Here is a 22,846-nt window from a genome sequence, read left to right on the forward strand (position 1 = left end):
TCATCGTCAATGGAAAGGTCCAAGGGATACAGTAAACCTGCAGAGGTGCATCGGAATGTAAAACTGGTGACACAGGAAACGCTCAAAATATTGACTGTAAGAAGACTGTTTTCTTGTACTTAAGTCGGCATTGTGTCTCTTATATTTAATTCCGATGCACATTCTGTGTTTCATTGTCACTGTGAAGGTCCAAGGGATACAGAAAACCTGTAGAGGTGCATCGGAATGTAAAACTGGTGATGCAGGAAACGCTCAAATTATAGATAGTAGGAAGACTCAGTCCTCCTGTACTTAAGTCGGCATTGTGTCTCTTATATTTAATTCCGATGCAATTTCTGTGTTTTATCGTCAATGGGAAGGTCCAAGGGATACAGTAAACATGCAGAGGTGCATCAGAATGTAAAACTGGTGACACAGGAAACGCTCAAATCATAGACAGTAGTAAGACTCAGTCTTGCTGTACTTAAGTCGGCATTGTGTCTCTTATATTTAATTCCGATGAAATTTCAGTGTTTCATCGTGAATGGGAAAGTCCAAGGGATATAGTAAACCAGAAGAGGTGCATCGGAAAGTAAAACTGATGACACAGGAAACGCTCAAAACATAGACAGTAGGAAAACTTAGTCTTCCTGTACTTAAGTCGGCATTGTGTCTCTTATATTTAATTCCGATGCAATTTCTGTGTTTTATCGTCAATGGGAAGGTCCAAGGGATACAGTAAACCTGCAGAGGTGCATCGGAGTGTAAAACTGGTGACACAGGAAACGCTCAAAACCTAGACAGTAGGAAGACTTAGTCTTCCTGTACTTAAGTCGGCATTGTGTCACTTAAATGTAATTCCGATGCAATTTCTGTTTTTCATCGTCAATGGAAGTTCCAAGGGATACAGTAAACCTGCAGAGGTGCATCGGAATGTAAAACTCATGACACAGGAAACGCTCAAAACATAGACAGTAGGAAGACTCAGTCTTTCTGTACTTAAGTCGGCATTGTGTTTCTTATATTTAATTCCAATGCAATTTCTGTGTTTCATCGTCAATGGGAAGGTCCAAGGGATACAGTAAACCTGCAGAGGTGCATCAGAATGTAAAACTGGTGACACAGGAAACGCTCAAATTATAGACAGTAGGAAGACTCAGTCTTCCTGTACTTAAGTCGGCATTGTGTCTCTTATATTTAATTCCGATGCAATTTCTGTGTTTCATCGTCAATGGGAAGGTCCAAGGGATACACTAAACCTGCAGAGGTGCATCGGAATGTAAAACTGATGACACAGGAAACGCTCAAATCATAGACAGTAGGAAGACTCAGTCTTTCTGTACTTAAGTCGGCATTGTGTCTCTTATATTTAACTCCAATGCAATTTCTGTGTTTCATCGTCAATGGGAAGGTCCAAGGGATACAGTAAACATGCAGAGGTGCATCAGAATGTAAAACTGGTGACACAGGAAACGCTCAAATTATAGACAGTAGCAAGACTCAGTCTTCCTGTACTTAGGTAGGCATTGTGTGTCTTATATTTAATTCCGATGCAATTTCTGTGTTTCATCGTCAATGGGATGGTCCAAGGGATACAGGAAACCTGCAGAGGTGCATCGGAATGTAAAACTGGTGACACAGGAAACGCTCAAATCATAGACAGTAGTAAGACACAGTCTTCCTGTACTTAGGTCGGCATTGTGTGTCTTATATTTAATTCCGATGCAATTTCTGTGTTTCATCGTCAATGGGAAGGTCCACGGGATACAGTAAACCTGCAGAGGTGCATCGGAACTTAAATCTGGTGACACAGGAAACGCTCAAATCATAGACAGTAGGAAGACTCAGTCTTCCTATACTTAAGTCGGCATTGTGTCTCTTATATTTATTTCCGATGAAATTTCTGTGTTTCATCGTGAATGGGAAGGTCCAAGGGATATAGTAAACCTGCAGAGGTGCATCGGAAAGTAAAACTGATGACACAGGAAACGCTCAGAACATAGACAGTAGGAAAACTTAGTCTTCGTGTACTTAAGTCGGCATTGTGTCTCTTATATTTAACTCCAATGCAATTTCTGTGTTTCATCGTCAATGGGAAGGTCCAAGGGATACAGTAAACATGCAGAGGTGCATCAGAATGTAAAACTGGTGACACAGGAAACGCTCAAATTATAGACAGTAGCAAGACTCAGTCTTCCTGTACTTAGGTAGGCATTGTGTGTCTTATATTTAATTCCGATGCAATTTCTGTGTTTCATCGTCAATGGGATGGTCCAAGGGATACAGGAAACCTGCAGAGGTGCATCGGAATGTAAAACTGGTGACACAGGAAACGCTCAAATCATAGACAGTAGGAAGACACAGTCTTCCTGTACTTAGGTCGGCATTGTGTGTCTTATATTTAATTCCGATGCAATTTCTGTGTTTCATCGTCAATGGGAAGGTCCACGGGATACAGTAAACCTGCAGAGGTGCATCGGAACTTAAATCTGGTGACACAGGAAACGCTCAAATCATAGACAGTAGGAAGACTCAGTCTTCCTATACTTAAGTCGGCATTGTGTCTCTTATATTTATTTCCGATGAAATTTCTGTGTTTCATCGTGAATGGGAAGGTCCAAGGGATATAGTAAACCTGCAGAGGTGCATCGGAATGTAAAACTGGTGACACAGGAAACGCTCAAAATATTGACTGTAAGAAGACTGTTTTCTTGTACTTAAGTCGGCATTGTGTCTCTTATATTTAATTCCGATGCACATTCTGTGTTTCATTGTCACCGTGAAGGTCCAAGGGATACAGTAAACTTGCAGAGGTGCATCGGAATGTAAAACTGATGACACAGGAAACGCTCAAATCATAGACAGTAGGAAGACTCAGTCTTTCTGTACTTATGTCGGCATTGTGTCTCTTATATTTAATTCCGATGCAATTTCTGTGTTTCATCGTCAATGGGAAGGTCCAAGGGATACAGTAAACCTGCAGAGGTGCATCGGAATGTAAAACTGGTGACACAGGAAACGCTCAAAACATAGACAGTAGGAAGACTCAGTCTTGCTGTACTTAAGTCGGCATTGTGTCTCTTATATTTAATTCCGATGAAATTTCAGTGTTTCATCGTGAATGGGAAGGTCCAAGGGATATAGTAAACCTGAAGAGGTGCATCGGAAAGTAAAACTGATGACACAGGAAACGCTCAAAACATAGACAGTAGGAAAACTTAGTCTTCCTGTACTTAAGTCGGCATTGTGTCTCTTAAATTTAATTCCGATGCAATTTCTGTGTTTCATCGTCAATGGGAAGGTCCAAGGGATACAGTAAACCTGCAGAGGTGCATCGGAATGTAAAACTGGTGACACAGGAAACGCTCAAAACATAGCCAGTAGGAAGACTTAGTCTTCCTGTACTTAAGTCGGCATTGTGTCACTTAAATGTAATTCCGATGGAATTTCTGTTTTTCATCGTCAATGGGAAGTTCCAAGGGATACAGTAAACCTGCAGAGGTGCATCGGAATGTAAAACTCATGACACAGGAAACGCTCAAAACATAGACAGTAGGAAGACTCAGTCTTTCTGTACTTAAGTCGGCGTTGTGTTTCTTATATTTAATTCCAATGCAATTTTTGTGTTTCATCGTCAATGGGAAGGTCCAAGGGATACAGTAAACCTGCAGAGGTGCATCAGAATGTAAAACTGGTGACACAGGAAACGCTCAAATTATAGACAGTAGGAAGACTCAGTCTTCCTGTACTTAAGTCGGCATTGTGTCTCTTATATTTAATTCCGATGCAATTTCTGTGTTTCATCGTCAATGGGAAGGTCCAAGGGATACAGTAAACCTGCAGAGGTGCATCGGAATGTAAAACTGATGACACAGGAAACGCTCAAATCATAGGCAGTAGGAAGACTCAGTCTTTCTGTACTTAAGTCGGCATTGTGTCTCTTATATTTAATTCCAATGCAATTTCTGTGTTTCATCGTCAATGGGAAGGTCCAAGGGATACAGTAAACATGCAGAGGTGCATCAGAATGTAAAACTGGTGACACAGGAAACGCTCAAATTATAGACAGTAGCAAGACTCAGTCTTCCTGTACTTAGGTAGGCATTGTGTGTCTTATATTTAATTCCGATGCAATTTCTGTGTTTCATCCTCAATGGGATTGTCCAAGGGATACAGGAAACCTGCAGAGGTGCATCGGAATGTAAAACTGGTGACACAGGAAACGCTCAAAACATTGACCATACGAAGTCTGTTTTCTTGTACTTAAGTGGGCATTGTGTCTCTTATATTTAATTTCGATGCAATTTCTGTGTTTCATCGTCAATGGGATGGTCCAAGGGATACAGGAAACCTGCAGAGGTGCATCGGAATGTAAAACTGGTGACACAGGAAACGCTCAAATCATAGACAGTAGGAAGACTCAGTCTTCCTGTACTTAGGTCGGCATTGTGTGTCTTATATTTAATTCCGATGCAATTTCTGTGTTTCATCGTCAATGGGAAGGTCCACGGGATACAGTAAACCTGCAGAGGTGCATCGGAACTTAAATCTGGTGACACAGGAAACGCTCAAATCATAGACAGTAGGAAGACTCAGTTTTCCTATACTTAAGTCGGCATTGTGTCTCTTATATTTATTTCCGATGAAATTTCTGTGTTTCATCGTGAATGGGAAGGTCCAAGGGATATAGTAAACCTGCAGAGGTGCATCGGAAAGTAAAACTGTTGACACAGGAAACGCTCAAAACATAGACAGTAAGAAGACTTAGTCTTCCTGTACTTAAGTCGGCATTGTGTCTCTTATATTTAATTCCGATGCAATTTCTGTGTTTCATCGTCACTGTGAAGGTCCAAGGGATACAGAAAAACTGTACAGGTGCATCGGAATGTAAAACTGGTGACACAGGAAACGCTCAAATTATAGACAGTAGGAAGACTCAGTCTTCCTGTACTTAAGTCGGAATTGTGTCTCTTATATTAAATTCCGATGCAATTTCTGTTTTTCATCGTCAATGGGAAGGTCCAAGGGATACAGTAAACCTGCAGAGGTGCATCGGAATGTAAAACTAGTGACACAGGAAACGCTCAAACATAGACAGTAGGAAGACTCAGTCTTCCTGTACTTAAGTCGGCATTGTGTCACTTAAATGTAATTCCGATGCAATTTCTGTTTTTCATCGTCAATGGGAAGTTCCAAGAGATACAGTAAACCTGCAGAGGGGCATCGGAATGTAAAACTCATGACACAGGAAACGCTCAAAACATAGACAGTAGGAAGAATCAGTCTTTCTGTACTTAAGTCGGCATTGTGTTTCTTATATTTAATTCCAATGCAATTTCTGTGTTTCATCGTCAATGGGAAGGTCCAAGGGATACAGGAAACCTGCAGAGGTGCATCGGAATGTAAAACTGGTGACACAGGAAACGCTCAAATCATAGACAGTAGGAAGACTCAGTCTTCCTGTACTTAGGTCGGCATTGTGTGTCTTATATTTAATTCCGATGCAATTTCTGTGTTTCATCGTCAATGGGAAGGTCCACGGGATACAGTAAACCTGCAGAGGTGCATCGGAACTTAAATCTGGTGACACAGGAAACGCTCAAATCATAGACAGTAGGAAGACTCAGTCTTCCTATACTTAAGTCGGCATTGTGTCTCTTATATTTATTTCCGATGAAATTTCTGTGTTTCATCGTGAATGGGAAGGTCCAAGGGATATAGTAAACCTGCAGAGGTGCATCGGAAAGTAAAAGTGATGACACAGGAAACGCTCAAAACATAGACAGTAGGAAAACTTAGTCTTCCTGTACTTAAGTCGGCATTGTGTCTCTTAAATTTAATTCCGATGCAATTTCTGTGTTTCATCGTCAATGGAAAGGTCCAAGGGATACAGTAAACCTGCAGAGGTGCATCGGAATGTAAAACTGGTGACACAGGAAACGCTCAAAATATTGACTGTAAGAAGACTGTTTTCTTGTACTTAAGTCGGCATTGTGTCTCTTATATTTAATTCCGATGCACATTCTGTGTTTCATTGTCACCGTGAAGGTCCAAGGGATACAGTAAACTTGCAGTGGTGCATCGGAATGTAAAACTGATGACACAGGAAACGCTCAAATCATAGACAGTAGGAAGACTCAGTCTTTCTGTACTTAAGTCGGCATTGTGTCTCTTATATTTAATTCCGATGCAATTTCTGTGTTTCATCGTCAATGGGAAGGTCCAAGGGATACAGTAAACCTGCAGAGGTGCATCGGAATGTAAAACTGGTGACACAGGATACGCTCAAAACATAGACAGTAGGAAGACTCAGTCTTGCTGTACTTAAGTCGGCATTGTGTCTCTTATATTTAATTCCGATGAAATTTCAGTGTTTCATCGTGAATGGGAAGGTCCAAGGGATATAGTAAACCTGAAGAGGTGCATCGGAAAGTAAAACTGATGACACAGGAAACGCTCAAAACATAGACAGCAGGAAAACTTAGTCTTCCTGTACTTAAGTCGGCATTGTGTCTCTTAAATTTAATTCCGATGCAATTTCTGTGTTTCATCGTCAATGGGAAGGTCCAAGGGATACAGTAAACCTGCAGAGGTGCATCGGAATGTAAAACTGGTGACACAGGAAACGCTCAAAACATAGACAGTAGGAAGACTTAGTCTTCCTGTACTTAAGTCGGCATTGTGTCACTTAAATGTAATTCCGATGGAATTTCTGTTTTTCATCGTCAATGGGAAGTTCCAAGGGATACAGTAAACCTGCAGAGGTGCATCGGAATGTAAAACTCATGACACAGGAAACGCTCAAAACATAGACAGTAGGAAGACTCAGTCTTTCTGTACTTAAGTCGGCGTTGTGTTTCTTATATTTAATTCCAATGCAATTTTTGTGTTTCATCGTCAATGGGAAGGTCCAAGGGATACAGTAAACCTGCAGAGGTGCATCAGAATGTAAAACTGGTGACACAGGAAACGCTCAAATTATAGACAGTAGGAAGACTCAGTCTTCCTGTACTTAAGTCGGCATTGTGTCTCTTATATTTAATTCCGATGCAATTTCTGTGTTTCATCGTCAATGGGAAGGTCCAAGGGATACAGTAAACCTGCAGAGGTGCATCGGAATGTAAAACTGATGACACAGGAAACGCTCAAATCATAGGCAGTAGGAAGACTCGGTCTTTCTGTACTTAAGTCGGCATTGTGTCTCTTATATTTAATTCCAATGCAATTTCTGTGTTTCATCGTCAATGGGAAGGTCCAAGGAATACAGTAAACACGCAGAGGTGCATCAGAATGTAAAACTGGTGACACAGGAAACGCTCAAATTATAGACAGTAGCAAGACTCAGTCTTCCTGTACTTAGGTAGGCATTGTGTGTCTTATATTTAATTCCGATGCAATTTCTGTGTTTCATCCTCAATGGGATTGTCCAAGGGATACAGGAAACCTGCAGAGGTGCATCGGAATGTAAAACTGGTGACACAGGAAACGCTCAAAACATTGACCATACGAAGTCTGTTTTCTTGTACTTAAGTGGGCATTGTGTCTCTTATATTTAATTTCGATGCAATTTCTGTGTTTCATCGTCAATGGGATGGTCCAAGGGATACAGGAAACCTGCAGAGGTGCATCGGAATGTAAAACTGGTGACACAGGAAACGCTCAAATCATAGACAGTAGTAAGACTCAGTCTTGCTGTACTTAAGTCGGCATTGTGTCTCTTATATTTAATTCCGATGAAATTTCAGTGTTTCATCGTGAATGGGAAGGTCCAAGGGATATAGTAAACCAGAAGAGGTGCATCGGAAAGTAAAACTGATGACACAGGAAACGGTCAAAACATAGACAGTAGGAAAACTTAGTCTTCCTGTACTTAAGTCGGCATTGTGTCTCTTAAATTTAATTCCGATGCAATTTCTGTGTTTCATCGTCAACGGAAAGGTCCAAGGGATACAGTAAACCTGCAGAGGTGCATCGGAATGTAAAACTGGTGACACAGGAAACGCTCAAAATATTGACTGTAAGAAGACTGTTTTCTTGTACTTAAGTCGGCATTGTGTCTCTTATATTTAATTCCGATGCACATTCTGTGTTTCATTGTCACTGTGAAGGTCCAAGGGATACAGAAAACCTGTAGAGGTGCATCGGAATGTAAAACTGGTGATGCAGGAAACGCTCAAATTATAGACAGTAGGAAGACTCAGTCCTCCTGTACTTAAGTCGGCATTGTGTCTCTTATATTTAATTCCGATGCAATTTCTGTGTTTTATCGTCAATGGGAAGGTCTAAGGGATACAGTAAACCTGCAGAGGTGCATCGGAGTGTAAAACTGGTGACACAGGAAACGCTCAAGACCTAGACAGTAGGAAGACTTAGTCTTCCTGTACTTAAGTCGGCATTGTGTCACTTAAATGTAATTCCGATGCAATTTCTGTTTTTCATCGTCAATGGGAAGTTCCAAGGGATACAGTAAACCTGCAGAGGTGCATCGGAATGTAAAACTCATGACACAGGAAACGCTCAAAACATAGACAGTAGGAAGACTCAGTCTTTCTGTACTTAAGTCGGCATTGTGTTTCTTATATTTAATTCCATTGCAATTTCTGTGTTTCATCGTCAATGGGAAGGTCCAAGGGATACAGTAAACCTGCAGAGGTGCATCAGAATGTAAAACTGGTGACACAGGAAACGCTCAAATTATAGACAGTAGGAAGACTCAGTCTTCCTGTACTTAAGTCGGCATTGTGTCTCTTATATTTAATTCCGATGCAATTTCTGTGTTTCATCGTCAATGGGAAGGTCCAAGGGATACACTAAACCTGCAGAGGTGCATCGGAATGTAAAACTGATGACACAGGAAACGCTCAAATCATAGACAGTAGGAAGACTCAGTCTTTCTGTACTTAAGTCGGCATTGTGTCTCTTATATTTAACTCCAATGCAATTTCTGTGTTTCATCGTCAATGGGAAGGTCCAAGGGATACAGTAAACATGCAGAGGTGCATCAGAATGTAAAACTGGTGACACAGGAAACGCTCAAATTATAGACAGTAGCAAGACTCAGTCTTCCTGTACTTAGGTAGGCATTGTGTGTCTTATATTTAATTCCGATGCAATTTCTGTGTTTCATCCTCAATGGGATGGTCCAAGGGATACAGGAAACCTGCAGAGGTGCATCGGAATGTAAAACTGGTGACACAGGAAACGCTCAAATCATAGACAGTAGGAAGACTCAGTCTTCCTGTACTTAGGTCGGCATTGTGTGTCTTATATTTAATTCCGATGCAATTTCTGTGTTTCATCGTCAATGGGAAGGTCCACGGGATACAGTAAACCTGCAGAGGTGCATCGGAACTTAAATCTGGTGACACAGGAAACGCTCAAATCATAGACAGTAGGAAGACTCAGTCTTCCTATACTTAAGTCGGCATTGTGTCTCTTATATTTATTTCCGATGAAATTTCTGTGCTTCATCGTGAATGGGAAGGTCCAAGGGATATAGTAAACCTGCAGAGGTGCATCGGAAAGTAAAACTGATGACACAGGAAACGCTCAAAACATAGACAGTAGGAAAACTTAGTCTTCTTGTACTTAAGTCGGCATTGTGTCTCTTAAATTTAATTCCGATGCAATTTCTGTGTTTCATCGTCAATGGAAAGGTCCAAGGGATACAGTAAACCTGCAGAGGTGCATCGGAATGTAAAACTGGTGACACAGGAAACGCTCAAAATATTGACTGTAAGAAGACTGTTTTCTTGTACTTAAGTCGGCATTGTGTCTCTTATATTTAATTCCGATGCACATTCTGTGTTTCATTGTCACCGTGAAGGTCCAAGGGATACAGTAAACTTGCAGAGGTGCATCGGAATGTAAAACTGATGACACAGGAAACGCTCAAATCATAGACAGTAGGAAGACTCAGTCTTTCTGTACTTAAGTCGGCATTGTGTCTCTTATATTTAATTCCGATGCAATTTCTGTGTTTCATCGTCAATGGGAAGGTCCAAGGGATACAGTAAACCTGCAGAGGTGCATCGGAATGTAAAACTGGTGACACAGGAAACGCTCAAAACATAGACAGTAGGAAGACTCAGTCTTGCTGTACTTAAGTCGGCATTGTGTCTCTTATATTTAATTCCGATGAAATTTCAGTGTTTCATCGTGAATGGGAAGGTCCAAGGGATATAGTAAACCTGAAGAGGTGCATCGGAAAGTAAAACTGATGACACAGGAAACGCTCAAAACATAGACAGTAGGAAAACTTAGTCTTCCTGTACTTAAGTCGGCATTGTGTCTCTTAAATTTAATTCCGATGCAATTTCTGTGTTTCATCGTCAATGGGAAGGTCCAAGGGATACAGTAAACCTGCAGAGGTGCATCGGAATGTAAAACTGGTGACACAGGAAACGCTCAAAACATAGACAGTAGGAAGACTTAGTCTTCCTGTACTTAAGTCGGCATTGTGTCACTTAAATGTAATTCCGATGGAATTTCTGTTTTTCATCGTCAATGGGAAGTTCCAAGGGATACAGTAAACCTGCAGAGGTGCATCGGAATGTAAAACTCATGACACAGGAAACGCTCAAAACATAGACAGTAGGAAGACTCAGTCTTTCTGTACTTAAGTCGGCGTTGTGTTTCTTATATTTAATTCCAATGCAATTTTTGTGTTTCATCGTCAATGGGAAGGTCCAAGGGATACAGTAAACCTGCAGAGGTGCATCAGAATGTAAAACTGGTGACACAGGAAACGCTCAAATTATAGACAGTAGGAAGACTCAGTCTTCCTGTACTTAAGTCGGCATTGTGTCTCTTATATTTAATTCCGATGCAATTTCTGTGTTTCATCGTCAATGGGAAGGTCCAAGGGATACAGTAAACCTGCAGAGGTGCATCGGAATGTAAAACTGATGACACAGGAAACGCTCAAATCATAGGCAGTAGGAAGACTCAGTCTTTCTGTACTTAAGTCGGCATTGTGTCTCTTATATTTAATTCCGATGCAATTTCTGTGTTTCATCCTCAATGGGATTGTCCAAGGGATACAGGAAACCTGCAGAGGTGCATCGGAATGTAAAACTGGTGACACAGGAAACGCTCAAAACATTGACCATACGAAGTCTGTTTTCTTGTACTTAAGTGGGCATTGTGTCTCTTATATTTAATTTCGATGCAATTTCTGTGTTTCATCGTCAATGGGATGGTCCAAGGGATACAGGAAACCTGCAGAGGTGCATCGGAATGTAAAACTGGTGACACAGGAAACGCTCAAATCATAGACAGTAGGAAGACTCAGTCTTCCTGTACTTAGGTCGGCATTGTGTGTCTTATATTTATTTCCGATGAAATTTCTGTGTTTCATCGTGAATGGGAAGGTCCAAGGGATATAGTAAACCTGCAGAGGTGCATCGGAAAGTAAAACTGTTGACACAGGAAACGCTCAAAACATAGACAGTAAGAAGACTTAGTCTTCCTGTACTTAAGTCGGCATTGTGTCTCTTATATTTAATTCCGATGCAATTTCTGTGTTTCATCGTCACTGTGAAGGTCCAAGGGATACAGAAAAACTGTACAGGTGCATCGGAATGTATAACTGGTGACACAGGAAACGCTCAAATTATAGACAGTAGGAAGACTCAGTCTTCCTGTACTTAAGTCGGAATTGTGTCTCTTATATTAAATTCCGATGCAATTTCTGTTTTTCATCGTCAATGGGAAGGTCCAAGGGATACAGTAAACCTGCAGAGGTGCATCGGAATGTAAAACTAGTGACACAGGAAACGCTCAAACATAGACAGTAGGAAGACTCAGTCTTCCTGTAGTTAAGTCGGCATTTTGTCTCTTATATTTAATTCCGATGCAATTTCTGTGTTTCATCGTCAATGGGAATGTCCAATGGATACAGCAAACCTGCAGAGGTGCATCAGAATGTAAAACTGGTGACACAGGAAACGCTCAAAACATAGACAGTAGGAAGACTCAGTCTTTCTGTACATAAGTCGGCATTGTGTCTCTTATATTTAATTCCGATGAAACTTCAGTGTTTCATCGTGAATTGGAGGGTCCAAGGGATATAGTAAACCTTCAGAGGTGCATCGGAAAGTAAAACTGATGACAAAGGAAACGCTCAAAACATAGACAGTAGGTAGACTCAGTCTTTCTGTACTTAAGTCGGCATTGTGTCTCTTATATTTAATTCCAATGCAATTTCTGTGTTTCATCGTCAACGGGAAGGTCCAAGGGATACAGTAAACCTACAGAGGTGCATCAGAATGTAAAACTGGTGACACAGGAAACGCTCAAATTATAGACAGTAGGAAGACTCAGTCTTCATGTACTTAAGTCGGCATTGTGTCTCTTATATTTAATTCCGATGCAATTTCTGTGTTTCATCGTCACTGTGAAGGTCCAAGGGATACAGTAAACCTGCAGATGTGCATCGGAATGTAAAACTGATGACACAGGAAACGCTCAAAACATAGACAGTAGGAAGACTTAGTCTACCTGTACTTAAGTCGGCATTGTGTCTCTTATATTTAATTCCAATGCAATTTCTGTGTTTCATCGTCAATGGAAAGGTCCAAGGGATACAGTAAACCTGCAGAGGTGCATCAGAATGTAAAACTGGTGACACAGGAAACGCTCAAATTATAGACAGTAGGAAGACTCAGTCTTCATGTACTTAAGTCGGCATTGTGTCTCTTATATTTAATTCCGATGCAATTTCTGTGTTTCATCGTCACTGTGAAGGTCCAAGGGATACAGTAAAACTGTACAGGAGCATCGGAATGTAAAACTGGTGACACAGGAGACGCTCAAATTATAGACAGTAGGAAGACTCAGTCTTCCTGTACTTAAGTCGGAATTGTGTCTCTTATATTAAATTCCGATGCAATATCTGTGTTTCATCGTCAATGGGAAGGTCCAAGGGATACAGTAAACCTGCAGAGGTGCATCGGAATGTAAAACTAGTGACACTGGAAACGCTCAAACATAGACAGTAGGAAGACTCAGTCTTCCTGTACTTAAGTCGGCATTGTGTCTCTTATATTTAATTCCGATGCAATTTCTGTGTTTCATCGTAATGGGATGGTCCAAGGGATACAGTAAACCTGCAGAGATGCATCGGAATGTATAACTGGTGACACAGGAAACGCTCAAAGCATAGACAGTAGGAAGACTCAGTCTTCCTGTACTTAAGTCGGCATTGTGTCTCTTATATTTAATTCCGATGCAATTTCTGTGTGTCATCGTAATGGGATGGTCCAAGGGATACAGTAAACCTGCAGAGGTGCATCGAAATGTAAAACTAGTGACACAGGAAACGTTAAGAACATAGACAGTAGGAAGACTCAGTCTTCTTGTACTTAAGTCGGCACTGTGTCTCTTATATTTAATTCCGAATCAATTTCTGTGTTTCATCGTGATTGGGAAGGTCCAAGGGATACAGTAAACCTGCACAGGTCCATCGGAGTGTAAAACTGGTGACACAGGAAACGCTCAAAACATAGCCAGTAGAAAGACTCAGTCTTCCTGTACTTAAGTCGTCATTGTGTCTCTTATATTTAATTCCGATGCAATTTCTGTGTTTCATCGTCAATGGGAAGGTCCAAGGGATACAGTAAACCTGCAGAGGTGCATCGGAATGTAAAACTGGTGACACGGGAAACGCTCAAATCATAGGCAGTAGGAAAACTCAGTCTTGCTGTACTTAAATCGGCATTGTGTCTCTTATATTTATTTCCGATGAGATTTCTGTGTTTCATCGTGAATGGGAAGGTCCAAGGGATATAGTAAACCTGCAGAGGTGCATCGGAAAGTAAAACTGATGATACAGGAAACGCTCAAACATAGAGGGTAGGAAGACTCAGTCTTCCTGTACTTAAGTCGGCATTGTGTCTCTTATATTTAATTCCGATGCAATTTCTGTGTTTCATCGTCAATGGGAAGGTCCAAGGGATACAGTAAACCTGCAGAGGTGCATCGGAATGTAAAACTGGTGTCACAGGAAACGCTCAAAACATAGACAGAGGAAGACTCAGTCTTCCTATACTTAAGTCGGCATTGTGTCTCTTATATTTATTTCCGATAAAAATTTTTGTGTTTCATCAAGAATGGGAAGGTCCAAGGGATATAGTAAACCTGCGGACGTGCATCGGAAAGTAAAACTGATGACACAGGAAACGCTCAAAACATAGACAGTAGGAAGACTTAGTCTTCCTGTACTTAAGTCGGCATTGTGTCTCTTTTATTTAATTCCGATACAATTTCTATGTTTCATCGTCTCTGTGAAGGTCCAAGGGATACAGTAAACCTGCAAAGGTGCATCGGAATGTAAAACTAGTCACACAGGAAACGCTCAAAACATAGACAGTAGGAAGACTCAGTCTTCCTGTACTTAAGTCGGCATTGTGTCTCTTATATTTAATTCCGATGCGATTTCTGTGTTTCATTGTCAATTCGAGGGTCTAAGGTATACAGTAAACCTGCAGAGGTGCATCGAAATGTAAAACTGCTGACACAGGAAACGCTCAACACATAGACAGTAGGAAGCCTCAGTCTTCCTGTACTTAAGTCGGCATTGTGTCTCTTATATTTAATTCCGATGCAATTTCTGTGTTTCATCGTCAATGGGAAGGTCCAATGGATACAGAAAACCTGCACAGGTGCATCAGATTGTAAAACTGGTGACACAGGAAACGCTCAAATCATAGACAGTAGGAAGACTCAGTCTTCCTGTACTTAAGTCGGCATTGTGTCTCTTATATTTCATTCCGATGCAATTTCTGTGTTTCATCGTCAATGGGAAGGTCCAAGAGATACAGTAAACCTGCAGAGGTGCATCGGAATGTAAAACTAGTGACATAGGAAACGCTCAAAACATAGACAGTAGGAAGACTCAGTCTTCCTGTACTTAAGTCGGCATTGTGCCTCTTATATTTAATTCCGATGCAATTTGTGTGTTTCATCTTCAATTTGAAGGTCCAAGGGATACAGTAAACCTGCAGAGGTGCATCGGAATTTGAAACTGGTGACACAGGAAACGCTCAAAACATAGACAGTAGGAAGACTCAGTCTTCCTGTACTTAAGTCGGCATTGTGCCTCTTATATTTATTTCCGATGAAATTTCTGTGTTTCATCGTGTATGGGAAGGTCCAAGGGATATAGTAAACCTGCAGAGGTGCATCGGAAAGTAAAACTGATGACACAGGAAAAGCTCTAAACATAGACAGTAGGAAGACTTAGTCTTCCTGTACTTAAATCGGCATTGTGTCTCTTATATTTAAATCCGATGCAATTTCTGTTTTTCATCGTCAATGGGAAGGTCCAAGGGATACAGTAAACCAGCAGAGGTGCATCGGAATGTAAAACTAGTGACACTGGAAACGCTCAAACATAGACAGTAGGAAGACTCAGTCTTCCTGTACTTAAGTCGGCATTGTGTCTCTTATATTTAAATTCGATGCAATTTGTGTGTTTCATCGCCAATGGGAAGGTCCAAGGGATACAGTAAACCTGCAGATGTGCATCGGGATGTAAAACTGGTGACACAGGAAACGCTCAAAACATTGACTGTAAGAAGACTGTTTTCTTGTACTTATGTCGGCATTGTGTCTCTTATATTTAATTCCGATGCAATTTCAGTGTTTCATCGCCACTGTGAAGGTCCAAGTGATACAGAAAACCTGCAGAGGTGCATCGAAATGTAAAACTAGTGACACAGGAAACGTTAAGAACATAGACAGTAGGAAGACTCAGTCTTCTTGTACTTAAGTCGGCATTGTGTCTCTTATATTTAATTCCGAATCAATTTCTGTGTTTCATCGTGAATGGGAAGGTCCAAGGGATACAGTAAACCTGCACAGGTCAATCGGAGTGTAAAACTGGTGACACAGGAAACGCTCAAAACATAGCCAGTAGGAAGACTCAGTCTTCCTGTACTTAAGTCGTCATTGTGTCTCTTATATTTAATTCCGATGCAATTTCTGTGTTTCATCGTCAATGGGAAGGTCCAAGGGATACAGTAAACCTGCAGAGGTGCATCGGAATGTAAAACTGGTGACACAGGAAACGCTCAAATCATAGGCAGTAGGAAAACTCTGTCTTGCTGTGCTTAAGTCGGCATTGTGTCTCTTATATTTATTTCCAATGAGATTTCTGTGTTTCATCGTGAATGGGAAGGTCCAAGGGATATAGTAAACCTGCAGAGGTGCATCGGAAAGTAAAACTGATGATACAGGAAACGCTCAAACATAGAGGGTAGGAAGACTCAGTCTTCCTGTACTTAAGTCGGCATTGTGTCTCTTATATTTAATTCCGACGCAATTTCTGTGTTTCATCGTCAATGGGAAGGTCCAAGGGATACAGTAAACCTGCAGAGGTGCATCGGAATGTAAAACTGGTGACACAGGAAACGCTCAAAACATAGACAGTAGGAAGACTCAGTCTTCCTATACTTAAGTCGGCATTGAGTCTCTTATATTTATTTCCGATGAAATTTTTGTGTTTCATCAAGAATGGGAAGTTCCAAGGGATATAGTAAACCTGCGGACGTGCATCGGAAAGTAAAACTGATGACACAGGAAACGCTCAAAACATAGACAGTAGGAAGACTTAGTCTTCCTGTACTTAAGTCGGCATTGTGTCTCTTTTATTTAATTCCGATACAATTTCTATGTTTCATCGTCTCTGAGAAGGTCCAAGGGATACAGTAAACCTGCAAAGGTGCATCGGAATGTAAAACTAGTCACACAGGAAACGCTCAAAACATAGACAGTAGGAAGACTCAGTCTTCCTGTACTTAAGTCGGCATTGTGTCTCTTATATTTAATTCCGATGCGATTTCTGTGTTTCATTGTCAATTCGAGGGTCCAAGGTATACAGTAAACCTGCAGAGGTGCATCGAAATGTAAAACTGCTGACACAGGAAAGGCTCAACACATAGACAGTAGGAAGCCTCAGTCTTCCTGTACTTAAGTCGGCATTGTGTCTCTTATATTTAATTCCGATGCAATTTCTGTGTTTCATCGTCAATGGGAAGGTCCAATGGATACAGAAAACCTGCACAGGTGCATCAGATTGTAAAACTGGTGACACAGGAAACGCTCAAATCATAGACAGTAGGAAGACTCAGTCTTCCTTTACTTATGTCGGCATTGTGTCTCTTATATTTAATTCCGATGCGATTTCTGTGTTTCATCGACAATTGGAAGGTCCAAATGATACAGTAATCCGACAGAGGTGCATCGGAATTTAAAACTGGTGACACAGGAAACGCTCAAAACATTGACCGTACGAAGACTGTTTTCTTGTACTTAAGTCGGCATTGTGTCTCTTATATTTAATTTCGATGCAATTTCTGTGTTTCATCGTCAATGGGAAGGTCCAAGGGATACAGGAAGCCAGCAGAGGTGCATCGGAATGTAAAACTGGTGACACAGGAAACGCTCAAATCATAGACAGTAGGAAGACTCAGTCTTCCTGTACTTAAGTCGGCATTGTGTCTCTTATATTTCATTCCGATGCAATTTCTGTGTTTCATCGTCAATGGGAAGGTCCAAGAGATACAGTAAACCTGCAGAGGTGCATCGGAATGTAAAACTAGTGACATAGGAAACGCTCAAAACATAGACAGTAAGAAGACTCAGTCTTCCTGTACTTAAGTCGGCATTGTGCCTCTTATATTTAATTCCGATGCAATTTGTGTGTTTCATCTTCAATGGGAAGGTCCAAGGGATACAGTAAACCTGCAGAGGTGCATCGGAATTTGAAACTGGTGACACAGGAAACGCTCAAAACATAGACAGTAGGAAGACTCAGTCTTCCTGTACTTAAGTCGGCATTGTGCCTCTTATATTTATTTCCGATGAAATTTCTGTGTTTCATCGTGTATGGGAAGGTCCAAGGGATATAGTAAACCTGCAGAGGTGCATCGGAAAGTAAAACTGATGATACAGGAAAAGCTCTAAACATAGACAGTAGGAAGACTTAGTCTTCCTGTACTTAAGTCGGCATTGTGTCTCTTATATTTAAATCCGATGCAATTTCTGTTTTTCATCGTCAATGGGAAGGTCCAAGTGATACAGTAAACCTGCAGAGGTGCATCGGAATGTAAAACTGATGACACAGGTAACGCTCAAAAAATAGACAGTAGGAAGACTCTGTCTTCCTGTACTTAAGTCGGCATTGTGTCTCTTATATTTAATTACGATACGATTTCTGTGTTTCATCGACAATGGGAAGGGGCAAGGGATACAGTAAACCGGCATAGGTGCATCGGAATGTAAAACTGGCGACACAGGAAACGCTCAAAACATAGACCGTAAGAAGACTCACTTTTCTTGTACTTAAGTCGGCATTGTGTCTCTTATATTTAAATCCGATGCAATTTCTGTGTTTCATCGTGAATGGGAAGGTCCAAGGGATACAGTAAACCCTGCAGAGGTGAATCGGAATGTAAAACTGGTGACACAGGAAACGCTCAAAACATTGACAGTAGGAAGCCTCAGTCTTCCTGTACTTAAGTCGGCATTGTGTCTCTTATATTTAAATTCGATGCAATTTGTGTGTTTCATCGCCAATGGGAAGGTCCAAGGGATACAGTAAACCTGCAGATGTGCATCGGAATGTAAAACTGGTGACACAGGAAACGCTCAAAACATTGACTGTAAGAAGACTGTTTTCTTGTACTTAAGTCGGCATTGTGTCACTTAAATTTAATTCCGATGCAATTTCTGTGTTTCATCGTCAATGGGAAGGTCCATGGGATACAGTAAACCTGCAAAGGTGCATCAGAATGTAAAACTTGTGACACAGGAAACGCTCAAAGCATTGACAGTAGGAAGACTCAGTCTTCCTGTACTTAAGTCGGAATTGTGTCTCTTATATTTAATTCCGATGCAATTTCTGTGTTTCATCGTCAATAGGAAGGTCCAAGGGATACAGTAAACCTGCAGAGGTGCATCGGAATGTAAAACTAGTGACACAGGAAACGCTCAAACATACACAGTAGGAAGACTCAGTCTTCCTGTACTTAAGTCGGCATTGTGTCACTTATATTTAATTCCGATGCAATTTCTGTGTTTCATCGTCAATGGGAAGGTCCAAGGGATACAGTAAACCTGCAGAGGTGCATCGGAATGTATAACTGGTGACACAGGAAACGCTCAAAGCATAGACAGTAGGAAGACTTTGTCTTCCTGTACTTAAGTTTGCATTGAGTCTCTTATATTTATTTCCGATGAAATTTCTGTGTTTCATCGTGAATGGGAAGTCCAAGGGATATAGTAAACCTGCAGAGGTGCATCGGAAAGTAAATCTGATGACACAGGAAACGCTCAAAACATAGACAGTAGGAAGACTTAGTCTTCCTGTACTTAGGTCGGCATTGCGTCTCTTATATTTAATTCCGATGCAATTTCTGTTTTTCATCGTCAATGGGAAGGTCCAATGGATACAGTAAACCCTGCAGAGGTGAATCGGAATGTAAAACTGGTGACACAGGAAACGCTCAAAACATTGACAGTAGGAAGACTCAGTCTTCCTGTACTTAAGTCGGCATTGTGTCTCTTATATTTAAATTCGATGCAATTTGTGTGTTTCATCGCCAATGGCTAGGTCCAAGGGATACAGTAAACCTGTAGAGGTGCATCGGAATGTAAAACTCGAGATACAGGAAACGCTCAAAACATAGACAGTAGGAAGACATAGTCTTCCTGTACTTAAGTCGGCATTGTGTCTCTTATATTTAATTCCGATGCAATTTCTGTGTTTCATCGTCACTGTGAAGGTCCAAGGGATACAGTAAAACTGTACAGGTGCATCGGGATGTAAAAATGCTGACACAGGAAACGCTCAAATTATAGTCAGTAGGAAGACTCAGTCTTCCTGTACTTAAGTCGGCATTGTGTCTCTTATATTTAATTCCGATGCAATTTCTGTGTTTCATCGTCAATGGGAAGGTCCAAGGGATACAGTAAACCTGCAGAGGTGCATCAGAATGTAAAACTAGTGACACAGGAAACGCTCAAAACATTGACAGTAGGAAGACTCAGTCTTCCTGTACTTAAGTCGGAATTGTGTCTCTTATATTTAATTCCGATGCAATTTCTGTGTTTCATCGTCAATGGGAAGTTCCAAGGGATACAGTAAACCTGCAGAGGTGAATCGGAATGTAAAACTGGTGACACAGGAAACGCCCAAAACAACGACAGTAGGAAGACTCAGTCTTGCTGTACTTAAGTCGACATTGTGTCTCTTATATTTAATTTCGATGCAATTTGTGTGTTTCATCGCCAATGGCAAGGTCCAAGGGATACAGTAAACCTGCAGAGGTGCATCGGAATGTAAAATTGGTGACACAGGAAACGCTCAAAACATTGACTGTAAGAAGACTGTTTTCTTGTACTTAAGTCGGCATTGTGTCTCTTATATTTAATTCCGATGCAATTTCTGTGTTTCATCGTCAATGGGAAGGTCCAAGGGATATAGTAAACCTGCAGAGGTGCATCGGAATCTAAAACTGGTGACACAGGAAACGCTCAAATCATAGACAGTAGGAAGACTCAGTCTTGCTGTACTTAAGTCGTCATTGGGTGTCTTATATTTATTTCCGATGAAATTTCTGTGTTTCATCGTCAATGGGACGGTCCAAGGGATATAGTAAACCTGCAGAGGTTCATCGGAAAGTAAAACTGATGACACAGGAAACCCTCAAAACATAGACAGTAGGAAGACTTAGTCTTCCTGTACTTAAGTCGGCATTGTATCTCTTATATTTAATTCCGATGCAATTTCTGTGTTTCATCGTCACTGTGAAGGTCCAAGGGAACAGTAAAACTGTACAGGTGCATCGGAATGTAAAACTGGTGACACAGGAAACGCTCAAATTATAGACAGTGGGAAGACTCAGTCTTCCTGTACTTAAGTCGGAATTGTGTCTCTTATATTTAATTCCGATGCAATTTCTGTGTTTCATCGTCAATGGGAAGGGGCAAGGGATACAGTAAACCTGCAGAGGTGCATCGGTAATGTAAAACTGATGACACAGGAAACGCTCAAAACATAGACAGTAGGAAGACTCAGTCTTCCCGTACTTAAGTCGGCATTGTGTCTCTTACATTTAATTCCGATACTATTTCTGTGTTTCATCGACAATGGGAAGGGGCAAGGGATACAGTAAACCGGTATAGGTGCATCGGAATGTAAAACTGGCGACACAGGAAACGCTCAAAACATAGACCGTAAGAAGACTCACTTTTCTTGTACTTAAGTCGGCGTAGTGTCTCTTATATTTCAATTCCGATGCAATTTCTGTGTTTCATCGTGAATGGGAAGGTCCAAGGGATACAGTAAACCTGTAGAGGTGCATCGGAATGTAACACTGATGACACAGGAAACGCTCAAATTACAGACATTATGAAGACTCAGTCTTCCTGTACTTATGTCGGCATTGTGTCTCTTATATTTAATTCCGATGCAATTTCTGTGTTTCATCGTCAATGGGAAGGTCCAAGGGATACAGTAAAACTGCAGAGGTGCATCAGAATGTAAAACTTGTGACACAGGAAACGCTCAAAACATAGAGAGTAGGAAGACTCATTCTTCCTGTTTTTAAGTCGGCATTGTGTCTCTTATATTTAATTCCGAAGCAATTTCTGTGTTTCATCGTCAATGGGAAGGTCCAAGGGATACAGTAAACGTGCAAAGGTGCATCGGAATGTAAAACTAGTGACACAGGAAACGCTCAAAACATAGACAGTAGGAAGACTCAGTCTTCCTGTACTTAAGTCGGCATTGTGTCTCTTATATTTAATTCCGATGCGATTTCTGTGTTTCATTGTCTATTCGAGGGTCCAAGGGATACAGTAAACCTGCAGAGGTGCATCAGAATGTAAAACTGCTGACACAGGAAACGCTCAACACATAGACAGTAGGAAGCCTCAGTCTTCCTGTACTTAAGTCGGCATTGTGTCTCTTATATTGAATTCCGATGCAATTTCGGTGATTCATCGTCAATGGGAAGGTCCAATGGATACAGAAAACCTGCACAGGTGCATCAGATTGTAAAACTGGTGACACAGGGAACGCTCAAATCATAGACAGTAGGAAGACTCAGTCTTCCTGTACTTAAGTCGGCATTGGGTCTCTTATATTTATTTCCGATGAAATTTCTGTGTTTCATCGTCAATGGGAAGGTCCAAGGGATATAGTAAACCTGCAGAGGTTCATCGGAAAGTAAAACTGATGACACAGGAAACACTCTAAACATAGACAGTAGGAAGACTTAGTCTTCCTGTACTTAAGTCGGCATTGTGTCTCTTATATTTAATTCCAATGCAATTTCTGTGTTTCATCGTCACTGTGAAGGTCCAAGGGATACAGTAAAACTGTACAGGTGCATCGGAATGTAAAACTGGTGACACAGGAAACGCTCAAATTATAGACAGTAGGAAGACTCAGTCTTCCTGTACTTAAGTCGGAATTGTGTCTCTTATATTTAATTCCGATGCAATTTCTGTGTTTCATCGTCAATGGGAAGGTCCACGGGATACAGTAAACCTGCAGAGGTGCATCGGAATGTGAAACTGGTGACACAGGAAACGCTCAAAACATAGACAGTAGGAAGACTCAGTCTTCCTGTACTTAAGTCGGCATTGTGCCTCTTATATTTATTTCCGATGAAATTTCTGTGTTTCATCGTGTATGGGAAGGTCCAAGGGATATAGTAAACCTGCAGAGGTGCATCGGAAAGTAAAACTGATCACACAGGAAAAGCTCTAAACATAGACAGTAGGAAGACTTAGTCTTCCTGTACTTAAGTCGGCATTGTGGCTCTTATATTTAAATCCGATGCAATTTCTGTTTTTC

The sequence above is a fragment of the Schistocerca nitens genome, chromosome 3 (genome assembly GCF_023898315.1).
Source record: "Schistocerca nitens isolate TAMUIC-IGC-003100 chromosome 3, iqSchNite1.1, whole genome shotgun sequence".
NCBI classification, from domain to species: domain Eukaryota; kingdom Metazoa; phylum Arthropoda; class Insecta; order Orthoptera; family Acrididae; genus Schistocerca; species Schistocerca nitens.